Source organism: Gracilinanus agilis, chromosome 1 (genome assembly GCF_016433145.1).
Source record: "Gracilinanus agilis isolate LMUSP501 chromosome 1, AgileGrace, whole genome shotgun sequence".
NCBI lineage: Eukaryota > Metazoa > Chordata > Mammalia > Didelphimorphia > Didelphidae > Gracilinanus > Gracilinanus agilis.
The window spans coordinates 476,477,745-476,489,432 of NC_058130.1; positions in this window are offsets into that span (position 1 = coordinate 476,477,745).

Genomic DNA, 11,688 nt, shown 5'->3' on the forward strand with positions numbered 1-11,688 from the left:
AAGGAATAATATGGAAATGGGTTCAAGTGATAATGGGTGTGTGTGTCTGTATAACCCAGTGGAATTGCTTGTCAATATTGGGGAGAAGAGGGAGAAAACATGAATCATGGAACCATGGAAAAAATTTTTAAAAATAACACTCATATAAACCCAAACCTCAAAATAAAACCATAAATACCCTGATGTGAATGATAATATGCTTTGATCCACATCCATCCAGCTCCAATAGTTCTTTCTCTGGAGGTGAATAGCATTCCCCATTATAAGTCTTTCAGAATTGTCCCAGATCATTGTATTGCTAAAAACAGTCAAGTTTTCACAATTGATCATCTAACAATATTGCTGTTACTGTGTACAGTGCTCTCCCAGTTCTGCATATTTCACTCTGCATCATTTCATGTTGATATGAGAAAACTTCTTAAGCTATACTCAGCAAATTGCTATAGGCAATCATATAGATCTATTTAGTTCTTCAAATTCAATACTGTGGCTCAATTGTGAATATGAAGTTGTCTTTTAATGAATTATAATTTTTTTCTAGATGTGTGCAACTTTAGAAATTTGAAAGGTGAAAATAAATATATTGATATTATTATTTCTTTTTACATTTCAGCAAATAAATCATTTTTAAATTATCCAGGTTGTAAAAAAAGGCAGATTATATGAAAACCACTTTCACTAAATTCTAAATTATCAACATCATTTATGAATAGTTATACATACATAGTGACAGATAAGAAGTCAGACTATAAAATTACATGATGTATCACATTATGAAAATCAAAGCTAACTCTTCCTCCTGCACACACAAATACTTTTACTTGCTCAGCAAGGGAATATGAGCCCAGGGAAGTTTCCAAGTAGACTAGACAAGGCTGATACAAAAAAGTATTTTACAAATATGAATTATTTGTGAATGATAAAAATGAAAGGTTATTGTAAAAATCAAAATTCTCATATTTTTTAGTTCTTTTATAAGCCAGTTTTCTGACCATTTTAGTTTCATGTTCGAATTCATATGGGTTTTATTATTCATACATATTCCTATAGCTTCTTCTCTTTGCTTGGGGAAGGAGCTTGAATTTCCTTGTAAGAAGTGGTTTTGAATTCAATAGTCTAACTTCAAGTTAAAAATTTTCCTTAAACACTAAAACAGTAAAAAGACTCAACTTTTCAGTTACAGGTGAGAAATAAGTCTGGGTATATTTGAACACAAATTCCATAAATTCTTTACTTTTAACAATCCTAAAGAGATATTAGTGATACTGTAATATTTCATAACTTAAAAATCTTCAATAAGAGATCATACCAGAATCAAAGTTAGTCTATCTTCAGATTCCAATTCCATAAATGTCTGCACAGGGAGAGAAAAATAATCCTATCTTGTTTTCTGTTTCTATCTGCTATCTTCTATATTCTCAATTGACTAGAATTAGAATTTGAAAATAAGACATATATGTATACATATAAATATAATGTATACTTAAATCTTTGAAAGCTTTAACCTTTTGAGCTTAAAAACTCTCACTCTTTTCCACTTTTTTTTCCTGTGGGTTGATTAAGTATTCTATTATCTTAATAGGAAACAGAAAGTCTTGCTCTATAAAATTAAAGAAGTCAGGGGGCAGCTGGGTGGCTCAGTGGATTGAGAGCCAGACCTAGAGATGAGAGGTCCTAGGTTCAAATCTGACCTCAGACACTGGACAAGGCACGTTACCCCCATTGCCTAGCTCTTACCATTCTTCTGCCTTGGAGCTAATACACAGTATTGACACCAAGAAGGAAGGTAAGGGTTTACTTTTTTAAAAAATTGAAGTCAAATATGTGTTTCAGAAATTAAGACAAACTTTTCAGCATAGTTTTCAGTGCCCTTTTCTGGGGCGAGGGGTAGCATAAGTTTACTGGTTTAGACAGAAATGCATAGCCTATTGCTAAATCTTACACAGAGACTAAGAGAGGAAGCTAAACAGTCAAAACTTATTGAAGGCAACATCTCACCAGTGATGCTACTAGTACTTCAAACCACTAGCAGTTGATCTCAAGGGGCAGCTGAGGTGTATTCTCAGTCTTCCTCATTTGGCAACATTTAGGCATATTTATCTAAAGAACTTCCAAAATTGTTGAGAAAAACCACCTAAGTCAATTCTTAAGTCACATGATTTTACTTGTGATCACTGTTTCCATTTTTATAACTTGAAAGGGATATAGATTAAGCTATAGTAGAAAATAATGGGAAGAAGTCAAGGAGGTTATAACATATATATATATACATATTACCTCCTAAATATTGTTGAGACTTTACAGAAATATGCTTTCCTATCAGAATTGTTAAAGTTGTTCCAAGATAAAGTCAATCTTATTTATTCTCTTCAGAAATATCTGGTCCATCTTTGATCCTGACTTCTAACACAGCATATCTTTTCTGTACCCTTCACAAATTCCACTTGCCTTTTCATGGAAGCAAAAAGGAAACTGAGTCTCATTTTGATGTTTGTAAAATAGGACACAGGTAGTTAAGATTCTAACCCAAACCAGGGGTGAGAACTTGCCTCTTCCCATCATGCTCATCTCCCATTTAGCAGAGGATCAAAGTATAGCTTACACTAAAGATTCCCTATATTCCATTCTCTTTTCCTCTCTCCCTCCTTAACTCTCTTCCTTCCTTTCTTTCTTTTTTCCCTTCCTTCCTCCCCTAAAGAATTAGTCTTCCTAAATCCTATTTGACTAAGATAAGATTGAGAGCAATGAACTGGCTAGGGAGAGGGCTTGGGATTGATTCTGTTATTCCATTGGTATAGAAAATTCCCAGTGAGGAAACTTCCCATTTCAGGGAAGGTTGTCACCTCTGTAAACCTATAACCTAAGAGAGTTGCCTAGACCCCTGAGAGGGTATGTGACTTTCCTAGGGTCACAGAGACATATGTGTCATAGGTAGAACTTGAACCAAGATCTTCTGAGACATTTTGGCAGAGGTGCTCTGGTTGATGCTGACTCTGCTATAGCTCCTCTTGGCACCAGACATCCAGTATACTCCATGTCAAAAGAGAGTTTAATATGTAGGAAGGAATAGCTTCTTTCTGACTCTTTCCTCAGACCCAGGCCATGAGGTGGCTCTATTTTTTCTGACTGAGTGACTATTGCTTTAAACATGGCCCACTCTGGACTTAGTTCCAGGCTTCTCCCCATTACTGAAAGCCAAACTTCTTGGAGGCAGAAGCAGCAGCAGCATAAGCTAATACCAGTTATAAGCATCAGCTACAATACTGCATAGTCAAGATAGAGTTACTTAGCCTGCCCTATACTGTCAAAATTAAGAGTAATATTAGCAAATGCATTTCACTTTAGTTCTTTTATTTTTTAACATAATAATTCTATGTTTCTAATATATTATCTTTCTCCATTTACCTGTAAAATCAATTTTCAGCATTTGTTTTAAAAATGTCTTAGTTCTAATTTTATCCCTCTTTCTCCTTCCCCTTCCCTGAGACATTAAGCAGGTTCACATGTTGTATGATCATGCTAAACATATTTCCAAAATAGTCATATTGAAAATGACAACACAAACAAACAAAAAAACCACCACCACAAAAATAAAGTAAAAAATAGTAAGCTTCAATCTGCATTCAGACTCCATCAGTTCTTTCTCTGAAATTGAATAGCATTTTCACCACAAATCCTTAGGGATTCTTGAATCATTACATTATTAAGAATAACTAAGTCACTCACAGTTGATAATTGTACAATATTGCTATTACTGTGTATAATATTCTGCTGGTTCTGCTCAATTAACTTTGCATCAGTAGACAAGTCTTTCTACATTTTACTGAAAACATTCTATTCATTCTTTCTTATAACACAATAATAGTATTCCACTAAAATAACACCTCATTACTTGTTCATCCGTTTCTCAACTTATGGGCATCTCTTCAATTTCCAATTTTTTGTCACTGCAAAAAGAGCAACTACAAATTATTTTTTTATAAATATTTCTTTTTTTTTTTGGTAGAAATAGCTCTTTAAATCTTTGGGATACAGACCTAGTATTGCTGGATCAATGGATATGCACACTTTTATAGCTCTTTGAGCATAGTTTCAAATTATTCACAAGAGATATTTGGAGATCAATTCACAACTCTACCAACAGTACATTAGTTTCCCAATTTTCCCACATGCCCTCTAATATTTGTCATTTTCCTTTTCTATTATATTAACCAATCTTATAGGTGAAAGTTGGTGCCTCAGAGTTCTTTTAATTTGTGCATTTTTTCACATGACTATAAGTACATTTGATTTCTTCCTCTGAAAACTACTTGTTCATATCCTTTGACCATTTATCAATTGGGATGTGGATTTATTTTTATAAATTTGACTCAGTTCTCTATATATCTGAGAAATGAGACCCTTATCAGAAATATTTGCTCAAATGTATAAGAATACAAAGCATCTTCCAATTGATTAATAGTCAACGGATATAAACAGGCAATTCTCAGTTGAAGAAATGAAAACTATCTATAGTCATATGAAAAAATTCTCCAAATTGTTGATTAAATAAATGCAAATTAAAACAACTCTGAGATGCTATCTCACATCAATCAGAATGGCTAATAAGATCAAAAAGGAAAATTATAAATGTTGGAGAGGATAGGGGAAAATTGAGATACTTATACACTGTTGGTAGAACTGTGAACTGATACAACCATTCTGGAAAGCAATCTGGAACCACACCAAAAGGGCCATAAAATGATTCATACTCTTTGATCCAGCAGTATACCACTACTGTGTCTGTATTCCAAAGAGATCAGAGATAGGGAGAAAGGATCTACTTGTACAAAATATCTTTAGCAGTTATTTTTGCAGTGTCAAAGAATTGGAAACTGAGGAGATGTCTACCAATCAGAGTATGGCTGAACAAGTTGTGGTATTCAGTTGTAATGGAATACTATTGTACCATAATAAATGATGAACAAGAAGAGTTCAGAAAAATTTGGGATGAATTGATACACTGTGAAGGGAACACAACCAAGAGAATAGTGTATGCAGGAACAGAAATGTTATACAATGATCAATTGTGAAAGATTAAACTATTATCAGCAAAGAAAGGTCCCAAGGAAACCCAAAGAGATTTATAATTAAAAATACTATTCACAGCCTAAGAAGGAATTGTTGGAGTCTGATTTTTTTACTTTATTTCTTTCATGAGTTTTTTTTAATTATTATATGTGTGATACGTCTTCTTTTACAGCATGAGGAATATGGAAATATGTATTTCTTGACAGCAGTAGTATAACCTATATCAGACTACTTACCACATTGGGGAGGGCAGTGAGTGAAGGAGGGAGAGAATCAGAATCACAAAATGTCAAATAATAATTGTCAAAAATTGTTTTTAAAAGTAATTGAAAAAAATTTTAAAGTTTAAAAAATTAATTGTAAACTAAATAATCTAACCTAAAGAAGGACTAGATGAAAGAACAAATCACAGAAATAATCAATAATAACAAAAAGGGAATAAAAAAATGAGATATGTCAAAATTTATTGGATGTAGTCAAAACAGTACTTTGGGGAAATTTTTTATCTATAAAAGCTCACATTAATATAATAGAGAAAGAACAAATCAATGAATTGGGACATGCAACTAAAAATTGAAACAGAATAAATTTTTTAAAATTTAATAAATAACTAATTAGAAATCCTGAAAATCAAAGAAGGGATTAATAAAAGTAAAAGTAAGAAAACCATTGAATAAATAAGACAAAGAGCTGGTTTGGGGGGGGGGGCAATAGAAGAGACAAACAATTAATTTGACTTTTAAAAAGAAAGAAAAACCCATATTATCCATATCAAAAATAAAAAGGAATTTAAAGCAATTATTAGGAGCTATATTGGCCCAATTACACGCCAACAAATCTAACAACCTAAGTGAAATGGATGAATATTTATAAAAATATAAGTTGTCTAGATTAATAGAAGTAAATAAATAGCAACTTAAATAAACCCAGGTCAGAAAAAAATTGAACAAATTATCAACGAATTTCCTAAGAAAAATTCTCCAGGGAAATATGAATTCACAAATGAATTTTATCAATCCTTAAAAGAACAATTAATTCCAATCCCATATAAACTAATTGTAAAAATAGGTAAAGAAGGAGTTCTAGCAGATTCCTTTCACCTCACAACTATGGCTCTGATACCTAAACTAGGAGGAATAAAAACAAAGGAAGGAAAATACAGAGCAATTTTCCTAATGTGAAGAGAGAATTAAAATTCTCTTTGTCTATTTTGACAATTTTTTGTCTATTTGCTCCCTGGGCTGTGCTAGGCAAATTGAAAGACTGTGATTGGTTCCTGTGAAGAGGGGAAGAGACGGGAAGTGATGTGGGAAAAGGGTATAAAAAGCAAGACCCAAAAGAAGATTAATTCATTCCTGGTCTTTTGGGAGAGAACTTTCTTGTGGATGGATTCCTGGGCTTTTTGAGAGAGACCTTTCTTGTGGGTTCATTCTGGGTTGGAGATTGCTGTGCTGGAGAGGCTTGCTGGGTGAGTGACTGGAGCTGAAGGAAGAGGCTTGCATTGGTGGAACCCTTGCTGAAGACACCACTGGAACTTCTGGATGAAGAGACTATCGCAACTCCATGTGGAGATCAGGACTTGAGGAAGCCCTTCCTTGGGGGAGAGTGGGGGAGTCAGAGGAGGTGAGCTGGACGTCTTTGGACAGCAATTATAAGGTATCTAGCTAGGCAAAATTTTCTACTTCTTTCCTACATCTCTCTCTTTTACTATATTTATATTAAAATAAATTGTTAAAAGCTACTAACAGCTATTTTGACTTAAGGGCTAATTATTTTATAAACGACAACCACAGTCTTATTTCTTTTAACTCTTATATTTGTCAAACCCATTTTTACCCTTACATCTATTGGCAAAACCAATTTTAATTGTTATACTAATGAATATTGATGCAAAAAAAACTTAAACAAATACTAACAAGGAAATTATAGCAATGTTTCACAAAGATTATACACTATGACGAGAGAAGAAAAAGAAATTAAAGGAATTGGAATAGGCAATAAGGAATCAAAATTATCAGTTTTTTGCAGATGACATGAAGGTATACTTAGAAAATCTTAGAGAATCAGCTACAAAACTAATATAAAAGGCTAAAAAAGTTGCAAGTTAACAAAGTTAAGCAAAGTTGCAAGATATAAAATAAGACTACACTCATCATCAGTGTTTCTATATACTGCCCACAAATACCAGGAATAAGAGATAAAAAGATAAATACCATTTAATATATCTATAGACAATATAAAACACCTGGGGGTCTACCTGCCAAGACAAACCCAATATATTACAATTACATAATTACAAAAGACTTTTTACACAAAAAGTCAGATCTAGAAAATTGGAAAAATATTAATTGTTCATGGGTACCTTGAGCAATAGAATAAAAATGTCAATTGTAACTAAAATAATTTACCTATTCGATGCAATAACAATCAAACTATCAAAATTATTTCATAGAGCTTGAAAAAATAATAACAAAGGTCATTTGAAAGAACAAAATATCAAGGATATTAGTGAAAAAATGTAAGGGAAGATGGCCTAGTCATACCAGATCACAAATTAAACTGCCAAGTGGTAATCATCAAAACAATCTATTACTGGCTAAAAATTAGGATGGTAGATTATTGGAATAGAAAAGGTTCACAGTACACAATAGAAAATGACTATAGTGACCTAGTGTTTAAGAAACTCAAAGATCCAAGCTTTTGGGACAAGAAATGGCTATTTGACAAAAACTACTAAGCACAGAACAGCAACTCACACCATATACCAAAATAAAGTCAAAATGGGTATATGGTTTAAACATAAAGGGTGGTGCCACAAGCAAATTAAGGCAGCATGGAATAGTTTAACTGTCAGATCTATAGATAAAGGGGAAAGTTATGACCAAACAAGAGATAAGGCCTTAAAAATATAAAATAATGTTGACTATAATAAATTTAAAATGTTTTGCACAAACAAAACCAATGCAACCAAGATTAAGGGGAAAAAACAGAAAATGGGGAAATTTATAGCAAGTTTCACTGACAAAAGTATCATTTCTCAAATATGCAGAGAATTAAGTCAATTTTATAAGAATACCAGTTAGTCCCTACTTGATAAATGGTCAGAGATGCCACCTCAAACTTATAAGACTGGTTAATCTGACAGAAAAGGAAAATGAAAAATGTTCAAGGAGATATGAGAAAATTGTGACACTAATGCATTCTTTTTTTTTTTTTAATTTTTTTATTTTAAACCCTTAACTTCTGTGTATTATAGGTGGAAGAGTGGTAAAGGTAGGCAATGGGGGTAAAGTGACTTGCCCAGGGTCACTCAGCTGGGAAGTGTCTGAGGCCGGATTTGAACCTAGGACCTCCCGTCTCTAGGCCTGGCTCTCAATCCACTGAGCTACCCAGCTGCCCCATTAATGCATTCTTGATGGAGTTTTGAACCGACTCAACCATTCTGGACAACACTGTGGAAATATGTCCAAAGAACTTTAAAATTGTTCATGTCTTTTGACCCAGCAATACCACTTGGTCTGTTTCCCATAGAGATAAGAAAGTAAATGACTTATTTGTACAAAAATATTTATGGCAACTCTTTTTGTGGTGGCAAGAAATTGGACACTGAGGGGTTGTCCATCAATTGGGGAATGGCTGAATAAGTTGGGCTATATGAATATTAGTGTGGCATAAAAATGATGAATAAGCAGATTTCAGAAAAACCTGGAAAAACTTACATGAACTGTTGCCAAGTGAAGTGAGCAAAACTAGGAGAACATTATACACAACAATAGCAATATTGTACAATGAATAATTATAAATTACTTAGCTATTCTCAACAATACATTGATCTAAGACAATCCAAAAGGACTTATAATAAAAAATGTTATTCGCCTTCAGAGAAATAATTAAAGGAGTCTGAATGCAGATCAAAGCAGGCCTTTCTTCATTTTTTCTTCATTTTATGTAACTTAATCCAAAACATGACAAATGTGAAAATATGTTTTGTATCATAGCACATGTATAGCCAACATCAAAAATGTTTACTATCACAGCGATGGTGAGGGAGAGATGAATAAGTGAGAGAGATTGAGAGAGAGAGAGAAAGAGAGAGAGAGAGAGAGAGAATGTGGAACTCAAAATCTTAGAAAACAAATGCAAAAAAAATTGGGCTTTTCTTATGTAATTGTGAAAAATAAAACATTATTGATGGAAAAAATCAAATGAGCATTTCTAAGTTTATCCATTTTTTTGGCCTACTATTTTTCCTATTGTTGGTAAGAGTTGAAATGGCATTCCAGACTAAAACTGTCCTTGTATGCAATAAGTAAAACTAATTACACTGAATCCAACCAATCAGTTCACATATCTAAATATTTTCTTCATTTCCATATGTTGATAATGATCTTAACATGCCTTCCAAATCATCAGGGAAGAAGTGAGCCATTTATATCCAAATGTTTTTAGGTTTTTGATTATAGTATTCTTTGGAAATTTTTATCCAGGTATTTCATGTATAGTGATTAGAAGCAGCCTACTTAATAATATTATAAATTCATAAAAATCATTTTCCATATAGGGTATTTTGGTCCTATACTTTGATAAGGGAGGAATTTTAAGGTTCAGAATTTATCCTAAGATTTATTCAATATTTGAACAGGGAGAGGAATCAATAGACAAGGGAAGGAATGGTGAGTGAGGAATTGAACCAATAACTTATATTTTATAAATGTGTTTTAATATAAAAAAATAGAGTAGCACAAATGTCCTATTCCTACATTTTAAACATGTTATTCTCCTAGCTACCCATCCTTTTTTCCATTATGAACTCATTTCTTTTGGCCCTTTGTTAAGAAAGAGAGAGAGAGAGAGAGAGAGAGAGAGAGAGAGAGAGAGAGAGAAATAGAGAGAGAGAGGATGGATGGAGGGAGGGGTTGGAGATCAATATTAAAAGAGTGGGCATATATGAGATTGTACCATAAGGGGTAGAAGTTTGAAGAGAAATTTCTGGTATGTTGTAGTTATTGTATGTATTTGGGATTAGAAAAAAACTAAGTATGTTTGCAGGTAGAAGGAAAGCACCCAAAGGAGAAACTGATTTTTTAAATGCATAGAAGAGAGGGAATGAATCAGTAGAACCAGAAGATCTTAGTGTATGTGATGATGGGTCACTGTTGAAGGGGTTAGCCTTAGTCATGAGTAGAAACATTACTTCATCTAAAATAGGAGCAAAGACTTTTCTAAAAAATAAATATTAATAAATGTTGAAAAAATAAAATAAAATAGGAGCAAAGAGGGTGTGGAGTTGAGGAAGATATGGAGTAGTATGAGATGTGGAAGAGGATAGCTCATATAGGGATAAACTTGATCTTCGAAATAAAGTAAGAGCTCAGTAAAGCCTGTAAGAGAAGGTGTGAATTTTGTGGCTTGAGGAAGAAAAGAAAGTTTAGAAGTTTTACCATGGGAAAAGTTGTAGAAAGTCAGCAAAAGTTGAATGAAAGGATTTCTGAGTAACTTTTAGATGAGATTATTTAGTGTATATTTATCACAAAAGAAGAGGCAAAAGAGTGGATAGATGATCTACTGGGGTGTCAAAAAGACCTTGGTTTGGGGGCAGCTGGGTAGCTCAGTGGATTGAGAGCCAGGCCTAGAGACGGGAGGTCCTAGGTTCAAATCTGGCCTCAGACACTTCCCAGCTATGTGACCCTGGGCAAGTCACTTGACCCCCATTGCCTACCCTTACCACTCTTCCACCTATAAGTCAATACACAGAAGTTAAGGGTTTAAAATAAAAAAAGAATTAAAAAAAAAAAGACCTTGGTTTAGGTCCTATCACTAATAATCATGAATTCTTGGTAAATACTTTATACTAAAAAATCACAAATTTACTTATCCTGCTCTAACCTCTCTGCTGACCTCCAGTCTTTCATCTTCAATTGTCTTTCAGAAATCTCAAATAGGAAGTCAAGTAGACATTTTAAACTTAACATATACAAAACTGACTCACTATCTTTTGCCCCAATTCTAGAACTTTCCTATTATTGAGACCTACATCATTCTCTCAGGTTCTTGGGTTTATGAACTGTGATATTTTAAAATTTCCAGAAAGTATAATGAGTAGTTAAGAAAACAGTGGACAGGAGGAGAATGAGTCCTGCGAGGAGTAGGGTTGGTGCAAATAGGTATTAGGGGAGAGAAAGAACACTAATGGCATGTATTTTCTGTTGATGGTATGACATTGTGTGAAAGGATTGGAGGTTGGGTGGGAAGGAAGGAAGAAATGAGTAGGGAGGGATGTGTTAGCAGCAAAAGAAAGTCATTAAGATGGTCATAATTTGTGGGGGAACAAAAAGAATGAACTGAGCCAGAAATTCTGATTGGATTGTTTATGAGGCAGAATGTTGCCATGGTAGTTATCTGTCTTCAGGGACTGGTTCACAGATAACTTCTGGATATCTGTGGGAGCTCTGGTGAGGAAAGGACAAGAGGGGAATGAGAATTATCATCAAAGAGTAATCTCCACAGGTAGTTTTTGGGGCCCCTACTGGTGGTGGTATCCTCACTAGTGGGTGACTAGGAAGATTAGAAAGACAAAATGGCAGATGATACTCCCAGTTAGTTAGGGGATGAAGTAGA